The sequence below is a fragment of the Canis lupus genome, chromosome 33 (assembly GCF_048164855.1).
Source record: "Canis lupus baileyi chromosome 33, mCanLup2.hap1, whole genome shotgun sequence".
NCBI classification, from domain to species: Eukaryota; Metazoa; Chordata; class Mammalia; order Carnivora; family Canidae; genus Canis; species Canis lupus.
In genome coordinates, this window is record NC_132870.1 from 8157334 (window position 1) to 8178377 (window position 21044).

Below are 21044 nucleotides of genomic sequence, written 5' to 3' on the forward strand. Positions count from 1 at the left end.
TTATTTGTTCTTCTTGGCATGCTTCCCATCATGGAAAGAAATTTCTTTGAGTAAAATGTTGCTGAGCATTTTAAAACTTCCTAGATCCTTCGACTAGTTTATTAATGAATGACTTGAAGTGCAGGATATTTCTTTGCATATAAACTTAACTCCCACCCAGTACACTCACAGATATTAGCACAAGGATCTCACAAGATGCACTTCAGGTCTATTTTAACCAAATCTTACAGGGGATGGGTGAGCTAGACTCAGGCTAACTCTACGTAATGTCAAATACCTGATAATTCGGGAGGGTTTTCACATATTCACAAATTGCTAGAAGCATCTGATTATAAGTTTCAATCTTGCCTCTGTTAGTGACCTCCCTCATGGTTGGCAATTTTCTATTTAAAATATCAGTTGTCTTGCTTGCATATTTAGAGATGAATAAGGCCTTATATTCTTATTTTTTATTTATTTTTTAATATAAGGTTAAAGGAAGGCAGCACTTTCAAGGTTCAATTCTTCCAGCTGAGCAAATTCACTCTTTTGACTGAAACTGAGGAACTTTAAGCATAATCCTCTGAAAAAGAAAGACAGAAGGTAAACAATGCTGAAATGAAGAGAATTTAGAGCACAAGACTTTAAAATGTTTCTTGATTGTCAGAATGCGAGATGCTTAGATCACTGGGCTGAAATCATTTCCCCCATGTCATGGAGGAGAAAATATTAAAGAGTGGCCACCTGCTATGTAACATTGGTGATTTCTGTGAGTTAAGAGGTGATTGATTGGATCATTTAAAAATGTTAATTAGAGGGGCACCTAGGTGGCTCAGTCGGTTACATGTCCAACTCTTGATTTCAGCTCAGGCCATGATCTCAGGGTTGTGAAATAGAGGACCACATTGGGCTCTGGCTGGGTATGGAGCCTGCTTAAGATTCTCTCTTTCTCTCCCCCTGCCCCTCCCCCTTCCCTACTCACTCATGCCCTCTAATAAAAAATAAAATAAAATAAAACAAAATAAAGATGTTAATTAAAAGAGACTTATTTAATCATTTTGTTTTTAACAGGGAAGAAGTAAGTCCAGATATAACAATATAATTTGATGCCCAGTATAATTTGGTGCCATAAAAGGGAGCAAGCAGGTACCCCAAGAGACCCATCAAACTACTGGGTGCTCTTTCCATATCAAAGCATCACAGACTACAATATACTGAAGGTTATTAAACACAGGTCATCATGGAGAGAAGCACATTCTCCTTTCAAGTCTGTTTTTCTGTCTTTTGTTAAATTGTTTTTTAAGTTAACTGTGCCATTGTGCTTTATTGAACACTAAGAGTCCACATAGACATGCTTTGGCATCTATATGAGCACAGGCATGAATAAATCAGCCAACAAGAAACCCACCCATGCTGCCTCTACTTTTCTATTTTCATTTTTTCAATAATCCTCTGATTTTAGCTTGCACTGCCACTATTTTTCACTCTATGATCTCATTACTAACTCTCTGAGTAAATCTACTAGCCTTTTCCCTCACACATCCTCCCTGACTTTTCTGGTGCATTTATTACTGTTGAGCATCTCCTCCTTTCTGAAACTCCTGGTTCATAGATTTCATGGCACTAAATGATCCTCTAGTCTCTTTTTCTACTTGTCTTTACTCTTCCTCATTCTCCATAACTGCTCTTCTTCCTCCATCCTTTAAATGTTAGCCTTAGCTAACATTAAATGTGTTCTAATCTTATTTAGCCTTGTCAGACTCACCTTCCACAGTAACATCTTAACTACTTATTGGAACTTCTAAACAATAACACCTTCAAGCCTTTATCAGCAAGTAGTATGCCATTCTTTCTTTATTTCTTTCTTTCTCCAGCCAATAAACTCTACTTATTTTTCTCAAGACTGTTGAAACACCATGAAGCTAGTCTTCTTTATTGAAATTACCAATCCTGCTTTGTAGTCTAATTGTTCAGTCACATATTATAGGGTCCTAATTGGAATAAGAGAAGACCATCAATAAAAGTGGTTGAGTGTGAGCTCATGAGTTAGACCACCTGCTTTTAAATCCTGACTCTCCCATAATTATGCCTCAGTTTCCTCATGGGGAATAGTATGGCAGAAATAACAATACTGATTTCCTATAGTGCAGCGAGGATTAAATGCATTAATATATGTAAGAAATCTAGAACAGTACGAAGGACATATTTAGTTCTCAGTAAATGTTAACTCTAAGAGTTATTGTAGCATGTTACCATACCGACTCAAAATTATGTATTTGCTTGTCTAACTCTGTTACTAGAAAATAAGAACCTTAAGGACAAAGCAGGTTTCATCCAACATTCTGTACCCAAACTCATACCACAGAGCATATAACAGCTTGGAAACTGTTGATCAAATAGAGTACTTAGGGTAGAATAGATGAAGAATTAAATAAAGTGATACTGAGCTGGGAGCATACTCAGTTTCCTTGGTCAGGCAAAGATATGATGCCTCTATAATAAAGATGGAAAAACTAATAAAAAATAGGAAAAATAGAGTTTTAGGAGACTTCAACCACCGGGAGAGCTTTAGGAGACTACAAATGCTGAAAGCAGGGCATCAGATAAATAACTGACTTGCCTGAAACACTGAAGATAATGGAAGAAATGAGAACTATGAATGTAATTCAGACCAATCAGATAGAGCCACTTAGAAAGATAAAAATAGAATTTGGGATTAATCAAATTTAACAAAGATATATTTTGTAGCTATCACAAACTCCCACATACTGTATTTTTTTCTCTTCTGTCACCTATCCCTTTCTATCTTCCTTTATAATTAATTTGCATAAAGACGGCCTCTTCTCAGTTGTTACTCTTACAGGGAAAATACCATATCTTGCACACGTTGCCTCTCACAGCATGTCACGCAGTCCCTTTCATGTAGGAGTCGGTTAATATTATTGACTAAACGAAAAGGAGCTGAGAGGGGAGTATAAATGGAAAAGAAAGGGACATACGATTGTCAATTTTTTCTGGAATCAGCAGGATTTAGTAACTTTTTAGATACCCTAGGGTAACAGAGAGGAAACAATGAAAGGTCAAGTATTCTGGTCAGGGGATTAAGAGAAACTGGCACTTTTTTTAGGATTCAAATGTCATTTTCATGAGTGGAATGACGGAACATGAGAGACTTCTAACTCTTGGAAACAAACAAGGGGTGGGAGAAGGGGAGGTGGATGGGGGTACGGGGTGACTGGGTGATGGGCACTGAGGGGCCACTTGACGGGATGAGCACTGGGTGTTATGCTATATGTTGAAAAATCGAACTCCAATAAAAAATATACAAAAAATATACATTTTCAGCAACTGGTTTCAGAAGCAAGAAAATTAATGTGGTTCAGACCTGCTGACTAGGGCTGTTTGGTCAAATATATAAATAGAAATACTCTCCATGGCTGACTGGATAATTCTAGAGCCCAGAAGAAGATTCTGGACTAGTCATAGATGTGAGAGTTGGCTGCACAAAGGTAGGAACTGAAGACACTGAGGGAGATGTGATTATTACAGAGAACATGAAAAGAAGTAAGAGAAAACCTCCAAGATTAGATCCACAATCACAGGAAGAGAAAGGAAAAGTTTTAAAGGAGCCTGAGACAAAGCAACAAGAAAAGATAGGAGTACCATGAGTGTCCCAGAGGGAGAAAAGCAGGAGAGGAATTTCTTGAAGGAGCATGTGGTCAATCTTGTCAAACATATCAGGGTCAGAGGAAACTGAGGAAGGATGAGAAAAAGCCATTGTCTTGGCAGGGAGCAGAGTTATTATCCTTGTGGAGTCAGGGGGCCATTGTGAAAAGCTAACCCCTCCAAAAGCCTTGAGAAAATTAAGGCAATGACTGTGGGCCACTTTCAAGAAACTGGAACTGAAGGGAAAGGACTTAACACCTGCTTCTTATCTGAATAAGTGAGTAATTAAATGAACAGGTCCTGCCGCTTGTGGGTATAGAGGAGCCATGAGACAGAAAGACTCAGATGGACTATCCAACATCTGACCTGAAGGGACTTTCTGGACAGCATCAAGGTCAACCCTCCAATGTTCCTGAGGAAGACAGTCAGAATGGCTGGGTAACTAGTTCACATTAGGAGAGAGATTCAAATAAAGATCTCCAATCTCTGAGCTGGGAGACTTTTTCACTACACTCTCTTTGCAACATGAACCTCAAGCTTGGCAAATAAAGAAATGAAAAGAAAAGAAACAGTTACACCTGTTCTTGTTCTCCTTCCAGTTACTTCTAGCCCATCTATCATCCCTCATGAAGATATAATATTCAGCCTTCCTAACTAGTCTATAGTAAACTATTGCTTTCCATGGGAAAGATGGCAAGTGGATGCTTCCAAGATTATGGACAGTATAGTTTTCCTTATCACACTGACTTTTACCTTGCCATGAATATACTAGGTTCCAAGTGGCCAAATTCACATGTGCAGAGAGAAGTTGGCAGAATTAGCGGTTGGGGAGGGGGGCAGTTTTCCTCTTAGTTGCACACTGGCAGAGTCTACATAGCCAAAGTGGGCTAGAATGGAGGATTGAGTGATAATCTGGCAAACTCAGGCAGTGTAAATACCCAATCCGACCACTCGGGCCTCTAGGCAGAGAAAAACATTTTCCCTGACCCTGCCAACTTCCCTCCTCATGCATGAAAACTGCTCCAAGACTGGGCCTGCGGGATTCATGGATCCCAAATGGTGGCAATGCCAAGTTGGCATGGGATTATGTGAAGCCTCTGTCCAACAGCACACTGGACTCCATCCTCTCCTCACCCCCAGGCCCCGCAATTTTATTCCTTTGTAGCACTAAGAGAGTATTTGGGAAGGAACACCCTCTATGCAGCCACTAGGGGACCATTTAATGCACTGTATTAGTAATGCAGGGTCAGGGGTCTGGCTAACATAGATTCACTGGCGAAGAATCTAGATGCTATGGTTATAGATGAGCTAGCAAAGCACGGGTAACTACAATGCTGCATTTGTTACTTTCTGCATTGGCTTCATTTACTGACTGGCTCCCGCTTATTCTGGTAGAAGAAGATATTTCTCATCGCTAAGTCATTTTATGCTTTCCTTGGATTGCCTCTTCTACAAATCTGAGTCTAGACTTTTAAATTAAAATGGAAGAGTGAGTCTCAGTGTTTTCTCCATATAAAAGGGGGCCTGGAGTATCAGGTATTATGTACTCTTCTATGTCCAAGTCACTGGGTAGATAACTGACAACTCCTTCAGGCCAGGGGGAGCCTTGGAAATTCCGAATCACTTCATTAGATAATTACCTCCCTGAGTTTCTCTGACACTTCTACACCCAACTATGCCTGCTCCAGCTAGGAGCATGGCAATTCTGTCAGAAGCACACTCGTTTTCAACATGACTATTATCTATTCACACAGGAATAAGAGTTTATGGGGCTGCTATACTTACCTAGCCACAAAAGCAAGATTATACTCAAGTATTCACTCTTTTTCTCCTTTTTATTTTTGGCCACCCCCTAAAAAAGCCCCAACAATAGCAATATTGGAGAGGAGCTGGGAAATCTGCCTCTTCACAAAGCTGACACAAACATTGGCGGACTAATAATGTATTCAGCAGCCACCTAGTCAGCAATGCAAAATGATTCCCAGGTTCAAGGCTATGATACATTAGAATATAATTTGGCTGGGACTTCTCTCTCTATTATGGAGAACAAATGCATTTTTGAATGACTTGAAGAAGAGGTCATGCTATTACTTACGATGGGTAAACTCAAAGAGGGTCAGGGAGGAGACGCGGTTCAGATAAGCCCCTGGAAAGTATATATGTTCTTTTAAATCTAATCCTATTTTTTAGGTCTCTCTTCACTTTCAGGGCAGGAAACTTGGCTGCCATCTGGGGCTCTATTTTCAGCTTGTTGGGAGTTTTCAGACAGCTACTGAATCTCTCAGTGTACCCCTGTTACTCCATCTACAGAGTATGGAAAATGCCACCCACCTCAGGCTGTAGAAGACACTGCAAAATTGCTAGGGCTGCTTTTGAGGTGATTATTTCTCAAAAGACTAGAACCTAGCTGATCTCTGAGACTTTTAAGATAGCTAGGTGACATGGGTTTTCTTCCTAAGTATAGCATGTTGAAAAGTCTGTGTGCTCAAAGTTTTGTCGTCTTTTCAGTTCCTCCTCTTGTCTGTTTTGTACACGGGATGATGTTCACAAAAGAACCAGTTTAAGTTCTTTACTGAAGAGCTCAAGTTTCTAATTCTCACAACCAACCAGGTAGTATATTTAAAGAAAAGGCAAATATACCTTCAATATTCTTTGCTAAACCCTTTAGAGAAAATTGCTTAGCACTGTATTCTATTTGCAGTCTACCCTTCTCTAATTAAACTGGGTTAAAGAAGGCTTGGGAAAATTGCATAATTACATGAAAAATCAATCTCATTCTGACAGGCTTTGAGTACATTGTTAGAAATCTTGACTAAAGTCATTTTTTTTCTTTGTTCACATATTTTTCCACATATGCTATAGATTATGTGAGCTTCCAAGTCCAGGCCATAGCAATCCCTATTGGTGCCTGTTGGTAGAGGCAGAGTGGACCACACGAGGGCCAGGTTCAGCTCGCTCTATGAACAGTCTCACAGTCCTCAGAGCAAGTCTTGGCTGCACATCCTTCAGTCTCTGCACCAAGTTTCTTTTGCTTGAAAAAGAGTCACAGTCCATCTGCTGTGCAAATACACAAATACAAAACCATCACCCGTTTCATTAGGAATTAGTCCCCACCAGGATACAGCAGCCCTTTCACCTTTCAGACGAGGAATGAATGTTGTAATTGTAGATCAAGCTCCTGAGGCCCTTCCTCAGGATGAAGGAGGAGTGGAGTCAGCCTTGGCTCCAGGGGGCCACCAGGCCAGTGGTGCCCCAGCACAACGATGATACATGCCAATTTTAAGCCTACCTTCTCTTGCATTGTTTTCCATCTCATGAAGTGAGTTTGGATGGCCAGAACTGAAGATCTGAGTGGACTTGCAGATATCCACAACACCGGTACACAGGTCCACAGGAAGTAAACTGTCTTTCTGTATCTTCCTCATAGACAGTATTTTCAGTCAGTTTCTGAACTATCCTAAAGAGTCAGGCAGACTTTATACAGTTCTGCATTGTTCTTAACTTCTTAGTAATTGATCAGATATTATTTCTATAATTAGAAAAGTAAACCAATTGAATGTTTGACATTTTATATGATTCCTTCCAAGACTGGGCCTTATCAAAGAGATTAAAGGAGAGCAAAATTTAAAAGTGAGTCTCATGTATATGCACAAAATACCTCGGGAAGGATCCCAATACCCTAGTAACAGTGGTTGTCTCTGGGAAGAGAGGTGGGTGCTGAGGAAAAAGATGTCACTGACATTCACCATCACTGGTGGAGGAGTAGGAGGAGAAGGGGGCAGGTAGTATGGTTTTCAGAGAGATGCAATTTTGTTTGACATAGAAAACAAAAACATTTCTCATTTCAGACATGGGTAAAACTCCCCCAGTTGCATTTAAAAAATAAAACAAATCAAAATCTGCAAAAAGATGGCTATCAGAAAAGATTAATTCCAATGGTCAGTCTACAATGCAAATCCTTGAATGTGGCATCAACCTACTTTATTTTCTCCCTCTCTGACATGGTCTTTAGCAGTCTCCTCTTCTCTGTTGGACACATCCATAGAAAAGACACAAGGTTCCACACCTAAAATGCTGATTATCTAAAATGATTTGTTCTTCCTTTGCCCTCGTCATCCCTTTTTTTCAGTATGTATTTCCTTGCATAATTTTCTCAATTCTCCATAGGTTTCCATCATTTAATTTATCTATCTTTCCTTTCCTCTCTAGTAGCATACTCTCTCTTTAATGTCATTTTTTGAGTTATTAGATGCCATTGCTTTATGTGCAGTATCTCATTTAATCTTAGAGCTTTATGAAGTACCATTGTTATTGTCATTTTGCAAATGAGAAAATCAGATATTAGACAAATGAAGTGCTTGACCCAGGTTCTGCGGTTAACCCAGAAGGGCCCACTAAAAGCCCACATACTAAGTTGTAAAAGTGTTATTCGTACCTTACCCTTTAATCTCTTTATTCAAATTTCATTTTGTTTTCAAATTCCTGTTCACTGTCAAATGCCCTCCTATTATTTGCCTCTCCTTTTTCCCTCAGTATTCCATTGTTTACCCCTGCACAGGTGGTACCATCTTCCATTTATTTATTTATTCATTCGTTCATTTGTTTATTTAACTCAGGTCAAAAATACAAGTAGGCTATTATTTTTCAGGGTCTTCTTTCCTACCACTGAGAGTCACAGTGCAGGCACAGCCATGGTTGCAATGACTATGGGCTATGTATTTGCAAGGGAGGTGATTTCCTGCTTAATTACCACTATGACCCTTTGATAAATTCTTATCCTTGTCTGTGCTTGAAAATGGTGCTTGTCCCCAAAGATAGGTGACCTGTCATCAAGTATCTTAGTAAAGTAATGGAAAGAGAGGGATTGTATTTGACTATATGTTAGTGTCTAGCTAGTGTTGGTAAGTTAGTAAAATATGTACGTTTTCCCATGAAATGTAGTTTTTATATTTGTGAGAAATGCAAACAAAATCCTATCATGAACAAATGCTTTTATTTTTAGCTCCAAAATATATTAAGCTTTGCAAAGATGTTAAGCATAAAACAGCATTCCATTATTGAATTGCTCTTGTTCTATTCACATCACTATATTTCTGAGACGGCTCTTATCATCACTATCATCATCATCATCAAAATCATCATCGTCATGATCATCATCATCATCATCATCATCACATAATGGAGAAGGAGAACTTGAAGGAAGAACATCAAGATTCCAAAAATAAAACTCATATATACGTCTTGCCCCCACCTTTGCACCTAATGAACTATGGATTAACAAGAAAATATAAGAGAAAAGCATGTGTAGCTAATATTCATATTCCAAGGGCTAAGCTAAAGGAATGAAAAAAATTCTGTCTAAAGATAAATACACATGTGGACATAGACATGCACACACTCAACCTCCCATGCATCAGAAGCCTTGGCCCAACAGAGCCTATGGCAGAGACTCAACTATGTGACATCACTGCACCTTGGGTACTATGTGGTAATGAATTCATTGCATGGGATCTATGACCAGAAATTCATCCCTGTCCTCCCCCTTGCCCAACCCTTTCACAACAGCAAGCCAAATTTGTGTGGTACCACTGTGCTGCTCAGCCAGTGTGCTTAATGCATTCATTAAACAGGAGACTGGAGATGATTTCCTATGTTTCTCATTATTTAAAAGAACAAGTTAATCTCCCCTTTGGGGGGCAGCAGGGGAACTGAAAACCACATGATCCTCTTAAATAGTTCTTTGCCTGCTCCTCCCCTGTTGACAGGTCTGCCTTCATAATTTTATTGTCGTAGCTCTGAAGCAAATTTTAGAGAGGTAGAGTTAGTTGATGGAAGGGTGGAAATGAGAAGGAAGATGAGGCTGGGAAAAAGATAGAGGGTGAGGGAAAGAAATCCAGCCATCTGATATATGGCAAGTCTTTTATCAGATCTATCTCCTTCCCTTCTCGAGTGCTTATCATATCACACAAACTGCTCCTGAAGAGCCCTCCATTTACCCTCTCCCCTAATTAAATGTGCACTTCATTAATGTAAATTGGGGGTTTAATGCTCTTGTTGAAATTCTGAAGAAAGTGCTATGGCCTTGCGAAATGCTTAAGCATCATTGCAAATTAGATTAGGGACCAAGAAAGGCAGTAAAATTAGAATGATAATGGCTGATGTGGCTTCCTGACAGGCATGACTATTCAGGGATCAATGGAATGGAGAACAGTTTCCCGAGCCGAAAGTGAAAGGCAGGGACAAACGTCAGCCTACAGATGTGGCTTTTGGAAGCACTTTCAATTAGTTTAATTTGGTAAATGGTGGGGATTTAGAGGCTCTCAGCCAGTCATACAAGACAAGAATACATTGAAATGTTTTTCACTTTTTAACATAAAATAGGATTGGCTTTAGATTTGCATTTCTCGAACAAGAAGATGGAGTGGGGCGGGGTGCGGGGGTGTGGGGTGTGGGGAAAGTTTCCAAAGTGTTTCACCAACTCTGCTTTTGAAAATGGAAATGGCTTTTATGAGCTTGGACTGCAACCTCCCAAATAGTGGGAAAGGGGAGAGTAAAATGTACCGCTTCTGGTTCTCAGGGAAGCCTTAAATCCTGAACACACCAAGAGCCCAGTATGTACTAAAACATGTGGTCAAAAGCCATGAGGGGAGCAGTAGGGGCAATGGGCAGTGAAATACACTCAAACTCATTCATCATTTCCCACTACAAATATGTTCTTTCAAAAAAAAAAAATGCTATCTCTCAGTTACAGGATTTGTTCTGTTCCTTCCTCTCAAAAAAAAAAAAGTCATGTTTTTAAAGGTATCACAAAAGGAGAATACTCTTAATTTTTTCCACAAATATTCACCCAAGCACGTGTGCACCGAGTTACGTTCTGAGGGCATGAGCACCACCTCAGCAGACATCCACTCCACTCGATGGACACTCATTGAGGCTCATTTGGTGAGTACTAAGTGTGCCTTTTCCTTTTTCTTCCCTCCTGCTAACTCCACTCCACCTCCAAACCACTGGTGTCTTCACTGGAAAATAAATTGGCACTAATCTGGTGAGGACGTTTGCAGGCAGAACAGCTTCTGTGCACAAAGACCTCCTTCAGATTGCGCACTTTGACTACAGGTCCCTCCTTGTGTTCCCAGAATGCTGTCAAGCTCCAGTTGGACCTCCTCCCTGAAGGCGTCTGCATCTTTCATGAGTGAAGAGGAAGGAGATGATGCGTCAGAAACTCCGGTAAATATTACCAAATCCCCTGTGACTCCCCAAAGCCTGTTCAATTTTGTGAACCTGTGCAGTGATTCACCTTCCAAATCCATACGTTCCTTTTTCGGATTCACCAAAGATTTGTTAATAGGCTCATCTCTCCCTTTCGTGAAGTTAATACTGCAAGTTAGCAGCAAGCAAGGTAATAGACCAATGAATACTGAAAGGAGGGAGTCATATGACTGAAAGAAAAGAGAGTAATCTCCACATGCAGTGAAAATAACACAGGGCAAAGGTAAGCCCATGAAACAGTTTGCACTGTTAATAATTTGGTGGCTGGAAGTTTTCAGTTCATCATGAAGATGGTAGCAGATCCCTGGTATTACAAACAACACGATTTATGGACTTTATAAGGCCTCATTTCATAAAGGCTACTTGTCTCCTACAAAACACCCAGAGAAGCAGTAGGAAAAAAAAATTCCAGTGAAATGATCCCAATGAAGTTAATACAACTAATAATAATAATAAAACCTAATATTTGTATAGTACTTTGCTGTTTCCCAAGACCTTAGACAAATCCAATTATTTATTTCATCTATAGGAAAATCTTCTGGGGTAGAAAAGAAATAAATAGCTTTCTTCTTGTTTTATAAATGAGGAGAACAGGAATCCCTGTTCTCACAGCCATCACTGTGGCTCAGTGGTTTAGCGCCTGCCTTGGGTCACGGCGGGGTCCTGGGGTCCCGGGATCCAGTCCCGCATCAGGCTCCCTGCATGGAGCCTGCTTCTCCCTCTGCCTGTGTCTCTGCCTCTCTGTGTCTCTCATGAATAAATAAATAAAATCTTTAAAAAGAATTTTCTAAATAAATAAGGAGAACAAAGTTCAGAGGTGTCCAGTGGATTTCCCAAAACACAGAGTTAGTGAGTGGCAGAGGAGGAATTAACACAAAAGCTTTCTTCTTCCAATAACTTCAGTGTTGTTGTGAAATTAATAGATGGTTATTGAGGAAAAAAATTCAAATAATACACAAATGTACAAAGAAAGTAAAATGCTTACCAATCATTACCGAAACTATTTTGCATACATTTCATAAATCTTTCTTTGCATATGGATAGATAATATTAACAATGATAATAATAGGAGCTAGCAAAAAAAAAAAATAATAATAATAGGAGCTAGCATATATTACTTCTTACAATGAGCCAGGCACTATCCTTGGTATTTTGGATATTTACATTCATTCCTTAGGACAATTCTGTAAGGTAGATGTAACTTATAAATAAGGAATGTAAGATCTGGAGAGATTATGTAATTCGGCCAAATTCATACAACTCTAAAGGTTATTTATAAAAAATATGATTACACTGATCATATAAGTAGGTAACTTGCTTTTTCACATGACAATATATCATGAGGATCTTTTCATTTACCCACCTCATCATGCTTCATGGCCACGTACATTTCATTGTACGTATGTACCATAATTTAATTAACATATCCCTATTGAGGTACTTGAGGTTATTTTAGTTTTTTCTTTTGTAAACACTGCTATGATGAAAATCATGAGCATCCTCTCTTTCACATTCAGCTGGCAATCTCCTTAGGATTCATTCCTACACATGAGATTTAGAGCAAGACTTAGGTCTTCTGATTGCTGGCTTCACAGGCTTGCTCTCACTGCACCAATCATGCAGCCTCCTTAATGGATATCATATAAACTCAACAGCTGTTGGCAGGAGGTTTTCAGATTTTTCACAGTTTGGCAAATTATGTCCCCAATGTGTGATCATTGCTTCAAATAAACCCCTGTCTAGAAATCTTCTGCCTCAGTGGGCACTCGGAGAACTGCCTGTAGGTTTAGGCCCCCAAACAATAGTGCCATAACAGTGCTGAGATGAGGCACTGTCCTTCCTCCCAGCCATTCCACGAACACTTGACTGGATACCAAGGAAACAAGCCCAATAAAATAGAATCAATGCCCTTAAGAAGCACACAGAAATGGGAGACAGAAAAGTAAAGAACCAATTACAAAGGAGTGTGAAAAGTGCTGTGATAAAAATATTCACATGATTCTTACATGGCAACCAAGCTGTTTACTCAGCCCAAACGGTGAACTCAAGAAAGGCCTTCTCCCAAGGAGATAGCTAGGGGATCCTGAAGGATGAGCTGCAGGTACCCAAGCAGAAGAAGACAGGTGGATGCAGCCAGTGAAAGGTACTGTGAAGGAGCCCTCTCCACACAGCTGTCTTCTCCAGATCCCATGACCATTCCTCCTCCCTACCCCTTGAGGTCATAGGGTGGGAGATAACTGTTTCCCATCAGCTAACGTCAGGATACTGTGTTATCCCATTCTCATTTTTAAAAACCCTTCCCAGTTCTTTGTAAACAGCCCATTTGAACTCCCCTACCCAATCTGACTGTGATATCTGTTTTCTGTCAGGACCCTGACTAATTCAACACATATATGCATAAGAGACTGGGCACAAATCTACAGATTTTACAGCCCCTAGCCTTGCCCTCACTCTCATCCCAAAGCCCACCCAAGGAGGCAAGAATAAAAATCCTAGCTCCAGAAGAAATGCATAGCACTCAAGATTGGCTCTGTTCCCTTACTGGCACAAAGACCTCAAAGGGACATTTCTCTTCTGGCGCCAGTTAGAGATGTTCAATTCCATTTCACTTTAATTTGCAATAAATGTGCCTAATTTTATTTTTAATTTCCTAAATAGATTGATTTGGCAAAGCCACTTTGCCAGCTCAAAAGTTAAATTTCTGATTGAAAATGCTAATATGGAATTCATTTTCTCAAACACTGATTCTCTGATATTGCAAAATTCCTCTTGTTTAGATAAGTATCAGAGAACTATAGAGATGACAGGTTCAGTAGACATGAACCCAAAGGGTACAACCAGAGTTAAAGGTCTTGCCCAACAAGATACAGTGTGTTAATAACATTCTTCCACCCTCCTAAATCCTGGATTGCGGGATTGAGGCAAATGTTGTTTGCATTGGAAAAGTACTATCTCCTAAAAATGATTCTTTGTAATTTGTGAGATTCTCCATTCCCTGGCATTCAAACCACTTTGAGATATGGCCTCAATTTTACTTACCATGTCCTAGATGAAGGTTGAAGAGGAGAAGAATAGCACAAGAATAACTCAAGAAGTAACAGTTGCTTCCTACAGGAATAAAGGAGTGGGAAGGAGAATTACTTTTTATGAGTTAATTTGTAACTTATGACAGCTATAGCATTTGAATTTATTATCTAATTGAAAAATAAATCAGCTTATTAAAAAGATGCGAAGAGCAAGTATGTGAATTTTGCTCAGCAAGGAAGTACTGCCCACCTACTGCATGTTATGAAACATTCTAGCAAGTACAGGGGACATAAAGATAACTAAGGCATAACCCCAGACTTCAAAGAGTCTATTATCCAGAGGAGGAGACAGAAATGCACAGAAACAATGATAATCCAGGATGGAATGTGTGAGGTCACAGAATCAAGATGGAAGAAGGGTCATTTCAACTCAGTGCAACTGAGTTGCTTACGAACAGATGGTTAGAATTGGGGAAGGATACATACCAAATGGGAGAACTGTCAGCAAAAGCTTGATAGGGGAAATGAAGGAGGACATTTAACTTGCTTCTGGTCACACTGCAGTGGGTGAAGACAGGCAGTAATCCCTAGTTCCTCCCAAGTCCCAGCCATGAGGATACCCTACATTTTTCACAAAAGTCCTATTTGTAATAATTATACCTTATATGAGTATGACATTTTAGTTCTTAAAAGGTCTTCTCAAGTAAACTATCCCATTTAACTTCACAATAATATGTCCTCACTATATGGTTGGAGAATCCAGCTATGAGAGGACAGCAAAGTTGAATGGGATTTTGACGAAAACTGTCATTACACAGAGGGGGAAACTGAGACATAGCAAAAATATGTGATATTTGAATATAAATAATAGTGAAAGGGAATAGAAGGGAAGGGAGAAGAAATGTGTGGGAAATATCAGAAAGGGAGACAGAACGTAAAGACTGTTAACTCTGGGAAACGAACTAGGGGTGGTGGAAGGGGAGGAGGGCGGGGAGTGGGAGTGAATGGGTGACGGGCACTGGGGTTTATTCTGTATGTTGGTAAATTGAACACCAATAAAAAATAAATTAAAAAAAAAGAATATGTGATATTCAGTTAGGAAAAGAGCCAGAAATTTCTGAGGTTGTTTGCCTCAGACTCACAGGGAACAAAACAAATCCATCTTCTAGTCAAACACTGCCAAGTGACATTTAACGTATATACACTAATTTTCTGCCTATATACAGAAATAAACATATACACTACAAGTGTCCATATCTATCAACCACCTAGAAATGTATTAGGAAAAAAGTAATGACTATCATTAGTACCTTGTTTTTAGTCATAGGTCTATTGTTAGGTGGTGACTCCACACCTTAGGTGCGGTTATATATCTGAGTGTGGCCACAGACTAGATTAGGGGAAGACAGCTCTAACAACAGGACAAGTCAAAGGTTTGCCTAGTAACCGCATTCTCCACCATCCACCCAGAGAATATTCTGATAGGAGGGGATATTAAATGTTTGGAGGTATTGTTTTTAAAAGAGAAAAATCAAATACATATTGGGTTATTGATGATATAAAGCTGCAAAAATTTAGGGCAAGGGTAGCTGCTGTAGGTAGCAAGCAACATGCAAAATGGATGGAAAGAGAAAAGACACAGGGGCCTGTATGTAATATAGAAGTAATTTCGTCTTTCACCCCCTCAGAACCCCATCACAAAATGCACACTTCTCTCCCTTCAGCCAGCCCCCCATATCCATACCCTCTGCATCTCTCGCCTTTTTGAGAATCTCCCCCGTGTCCCAGCTGGGCCTGAATGATTAGGTGTGGCCCTATAGCTCGCTCTCACTTATTCAGCTGTTAAAGCAGCTTAAACCCTCATAAGAACATTAACATTTGGGTGCCAATAACAGATTGACCTTTATTCATAAAGTGCAAATAGTTGGAAGTCGAACAGATTGGTTGCCAGCGATTGCCTTTTATGTGCAGTTTAACGCTTTGATTTCTCTCCCCTTTCTTCCTTTAATCTGACAACGCTGGCTTGAATACGGTTTGCACTCTAAGTAAACAGGGCCAGGGGAGGCCTCTGCTTTTGTACCAAAGTTTGCTTGGAGGAGGGAGGGAGACGGGAGAGTGACTTTAAAAGATTTGCCTTTGGAATTAAACAATTTAAGAATGGATTGGAGACCCCCAAAACTGAATGGAGCTGTTGGAAGAACTCTGAACTGAACTCACAAGAGCCTTTTGCATATGAGACCATTTATCCAAAATCGGCCATCTAGATGCAGAATGAGAATGTAAGGATTTATATTAACTCTCTTGAAAGTTTACTCCACATCATATACAAAAGGGAAACTCAGAAACCCACAGAGCCTATGGATTTGAGATGGGACCACACTACACTGCTTTGTTACGCACTTCTAGCCAGCTGTGAGCATTTTGATGCTTCAGAGTGCAAAGGGTGGCTTGATCTTTTAAACAAGTTGTGTTTCTTTAAAGCATTCCAAGGAAATATCTCTTAAGCATAGGCTTTTTAAGATACTTTCCAACACAGCATTCAGTTCTGGATTCTTTTTTTCCTGATCTATCTTGACAATACTTCACTTTCAAAAGCACAGCCTATGCTTTATAGCAAATGGAGACTCTTTATAGCATTTTCATAGGTAGCATGTGTAAATGCAAAGCTTCCCAGCAATCAACTGTGTCCATTTAGAAATAATAAAGTTCTTTGTGAGTCAACAAAACAAACACAGGAAATGGAAGGTACGAAGCTCTCATGAATAAGGCTTGACCATAAGTGTAAGGCAATTTTATGTGAATGCTGGTTCTGCTAGAGCTTTTGCATTGCCTTGAAAAAAAATCTTAATTGTATTTTAGGAATGAAGGAGAATTTCTTTTTGATCCAGACAATTTAGCAATGTACTGTACATGAACAACTTTGGCTTTAGAATTAGCCATATCTAGTTTTGTGTCCCAATCTTTACTAGAAGCTCCTTAGCTTTGTGCCTTAAACAAGGAACTTTTCTCAAAGCCTCATTTCCTCTTCTGGAATTTGTAGGCAACTATAGTACCAGTCTCAGAGGGATAAGCATCCCTATGAAGCTCATAACACAGCTCCTTGCCCCTTTAGTAACTCAGTGAAAGTTATTATTTTATTAATTTTTAATTCTGTACAGCTTTGCTGTCATAGTTGTCTCTGAAGATAATGACAAAGAGAAATAGAAAAGAAAAAGAAATAAAGTTTTTAGCAATGGATCCATCTCACAATTAACCACAATAAATGGAAATTGTTATTATTGTTGTTATTATCAGTTTATACTTTCCTGTGTATGGACTGCTTCACTATTTCAAACTACATTATGGTTGTCTTAAGGCAGAAAATAGGTCTTCCATTTCTTTTGCATCCCTTGATGCCATGAGCACAATATTAAATGCAGAGGGTGCTTAACAAATGACTTGTTGATTAACTGTTTATTCTCCTTTATTGAAAACCACCTGGTCAAAGCAAAAACAACAACAACAAATTAAAAAAAAAAACCAAAGGCATTATCTTTCCCTCCCTCTCTTTCAATCTTCATTTAATCCATTACTAAGTCTAGTCATCTCTTGCTTGAGAAAATGAGCTCTCCTATTGTCCATTCATATTGTCACCAGGCTAATCCATGTGTGCAGTAGCCTTCTAATTAAGAATGTGCAAAAATAATAAAAATAAAGAATGTGCTCTCACTCTGTCCTCACCACCATTTCCCACCTGCTTCCAGTCATTCTGAGGACTGATGTTGGGCAAACATTCTCCAGATTTCTTTTATGTCTCCACCTAGCAATTCATATTGTGGCCTCCATTCTCTTCTAGACTTTCTTTAATAGTCATATGGAAAGTGGCATGGATGGAAAGAGTTTTTAAAAAGATATAAGAATATTATCTACAGTACTTTGATTCAAGGTTTTTTTCTGAACTTGGAATATCTATCACAAAGAGGACAAAACCCTACCAATTTGCTAACTGGTTATCCATCTTGCCAACATGTACATGACTTCAGCCCATAAGAGGGACAGTTATATAGATCAAAAATATACAACTCAGAAAAAAAGCAAGTAACCCAAATGAAAATGGGCAAAGAACCTGAACACACTGATCAAGTAACCCAAATGAAAATGGGCAAAGAAGATATACAAATGGGTAACAGGTACATGAAAAGTGCTCAACATTCCCAGTCATCAGGGAAATGCAAATCAAAACCGCAATGAGATATCATCTGATACCTGTAACAATGGCTATTGTCAAAAAGACAGGAGATAACAAGTGCTGGCAAGAATGTGGAGGAAAGAGAATCCTTGTGCGCTATTGGTGGGAGTGTAAACTTGTGCAAACACTGTGAAAAACAGTATGGAGATTCCTCAAAAAATTCAGAATAGAACTGCCATGTGATTCAGTAATCCCACCTCTAGGTATTTATCTGAAGGAAATGAAAACCCTAACTCAAAGATATATCTGCACCCCCATGTTCATTGCAGCATTATTTACAATTGCCAAAACATGGAAGCAATCTAAGTGTCCATCAACAGATGAACGGAGAGAAAATTGTATATGCATACAAATTTCTATATACAAATCTCTTCTATATCTATAATAGAATATTATTCAGCCATTAAAAAGAAGGAAGCAGTGACATTTGCAAAAAAACATGGATAAACCTGGAGGGTATTATGTTAAGTGAAATAAGTCAGGCAGAGAAAAACAAATATTGTTTGTTCTCACTTATATGCAAAATCTAGAAAAGCCACAATCATAGAAACAGAGAGTAGAATGATGGTTGCTGGAATAGGGGGTGGGGGAAATAAGGTGACACTGATCAAAGGATACAAACTTCTAGTTATAAGATGAAGAAGTTCTGAGGATCTAATGTACAGCATGGTGATTATAGTTAACAATACTGCATTGTATACTTAAATCTACTAAGAGAGAAAATCTTAAGTGTTCTCACCACACACACACACATGTACAAAAGATAATTATGTGAGAGGATAGATGTGTTAACCAAACTTATTGTGATAACATTTCACAATATGTACCACATATCAAATCATCACGCTGTAGACCATAAACTTACTCAGTTGTTTTGGAATCCCAAAACAAAGAGCAGAAGCAAGGAAAAGTTAAAAATCACATAGAAATAGTGGAATAAAAAAAAAAAAAAAAAAAAAGAGATAGTGGAATAGAAGGCAAAAACAAAAAATGAGGGAGAGCGAGATGTTCATTTTTTGGAGTTCCAGGACCAGCCCCTTCTTTTCTAAGTCCCCGGAGTTACTCCAAAGAAAGGACAAGAGCCATGGGCAAAGAAAAACTTGTTTTCTCAGGTCTCATGCTCACCAATCCCCAAGTCCAATACTCACCCCAACTCAGGGCAAAGTGTTTATCTTCAGTGGAAACTCATTTCAGTTTAATTGTTTTTTTTCTCAGCTTTTCCTTCCATAATCAGAGACTGCAATGCCAAGTAGCTCTCAAGCCAAGTCATTTTAATGAGGGAAAGATTTCAAAAAGATTATGGATGGGGTTTTAAATGTCTACCGAAATGCACACAGAAAAGTCTTCATTGTAGGAGGAAATGCTTTAAAAAGTATCTTTAAATAAATCCTCAATAACAGAGACTTGGCAGGCCCAGGGCTGCTACCCAGCCATCCCTGGGAGAGTGGGCCTTTTATGGATTTCAATCTAAGTGTTCGTGCTGACAGGAGCCCCCTAATCTATAGTATTGTTCAGTACTCATGAGAGTCTCATTAATTAGTAGCTGATGAGGTACAAAAGGAGTAAATTTTGTTTCAATTTAATGATGACCTTCATTTTCATTCCATTCCCTTTGTGAAAACCTGGAAATTATATGACTATCCCCAAACAGTAGAGTTTTTAAAAGCTCCTCTAGTCAGACAAATTGGTTTAATTTCTTGCCCCTTTACTGAAAGCAGAGCTTCAGTGAACCTAATGTACTTCTGGAAAAAGAACTGATGGAAGAAAATTTAAGTTTTTGGACTGCTGGGAAAATTTTGGCAGGAGATAGATAGGAAAAAATGAAAGGTTTTGGTTTGCATTTATGGCAAAGAACAGATCACATAGAAAGTCTGAGGATGACAAAAATAAATTGTTAGTGTCATTAAAATGAAAAGCACTTAATTCATCTAGGAGACCTTAAATAACCTAGAGATCAATGCCTGGCACAGATGTACTTAGTAAATGTTTGTTGAATGAATGAATGAATGAATGAATGAATGAATTCTTTTGATGTCACCTATTCTCAATACTCATATTTTAAGCTGTAATGTTCCTAAATTCATTTAAGCAGTGGATTCACTTCATTGTTGGTACTAACAAATGTTGAGCAATTAGTTGTGAAGACAATCCTTGGCCACTCCACAGGGTATAAACTCTTAGCTGCACTCAGGGAATAAGCCAGAAGGTACAAGGACAAGATGAACAGGTAGCTACCTGCCTCACCACCACTATTATTTCTCAAATTGCAGATCCCAGGAGCAAGGGTTCTCCATGTAGGCGACTTACTGAAGCTGCTGGAAGCATTTCAGTCCAGGACGTTAATATTAGCTTTTGGATACAGCCATTTTAATGAGGTAAAAAGAGTAGTGTTGCTTTTTTCTTTCTTTCACTTTTTAATGCCAAGTAATCTGTGCAAAAGTTACCTCTCAGACTTACATCATCCTTGACTCCATGTCCTTGGATGGAATATGGCTGAGATGGGTTGAGCATATCCACATCACATACTGCTAAAAAGTCTTTCAAAACTGAAAATTAAATAATTTGAAAGTGAAGTCAAGCTGCCCTATCTTTCATATGACCCCTAATTTCCTTTGTACACACACATATACACACACACACACATTCTTATCTACAAAACTACTCATTGAATGGATGAGTGAATGGTTGCCATAATGAATTACAACTAGGCATGGAGTTCACATCATTGACTGTACTTACAACCCAAATATTTCTAGAGCCAGATTGTAGCTGGGGGCGAAGTGATCTGTTCAGAACAAGATATGACTCTTAAAAATGTTATGAATGCTGGATTTCAAGCACCAAAGACATGAGGCTTCCCAGCATTCCAGCTGAGA

At 39.0% G+C, this 21044-nt stretch overlaps 1 long non-coding RNA gene across 2 annotated transcripts; it reads right to left on the minus strand.

The window, feature by feature from the left end:
* Window positions 1-297: 297 nt before the first annotated feature.
* LOC140623821 (uncharacterized) lies at window positions 298-20759 on the minus strand. 2 transcript variants are annotated; one of them, XR_012023345.1, is made up of 4 exons: window positions 20626-20759; window positions 17242-17417; window positions 13954-14018; window positions 298-562 (listed from the first exon to the last, which is right to left on the minus strand). It is a non-coding gene; the product is annotated as an uncharacterized lncRNA (long non-coding RNA). The 2 variants fall into 2 exon arrangements; XR_012023346.1 differs by lacking the exon at window positions 298-562 and adding an exon at window positions 1344-1970.
* Window positions 20760-21044: the final 285 nt, after the last annotated feature.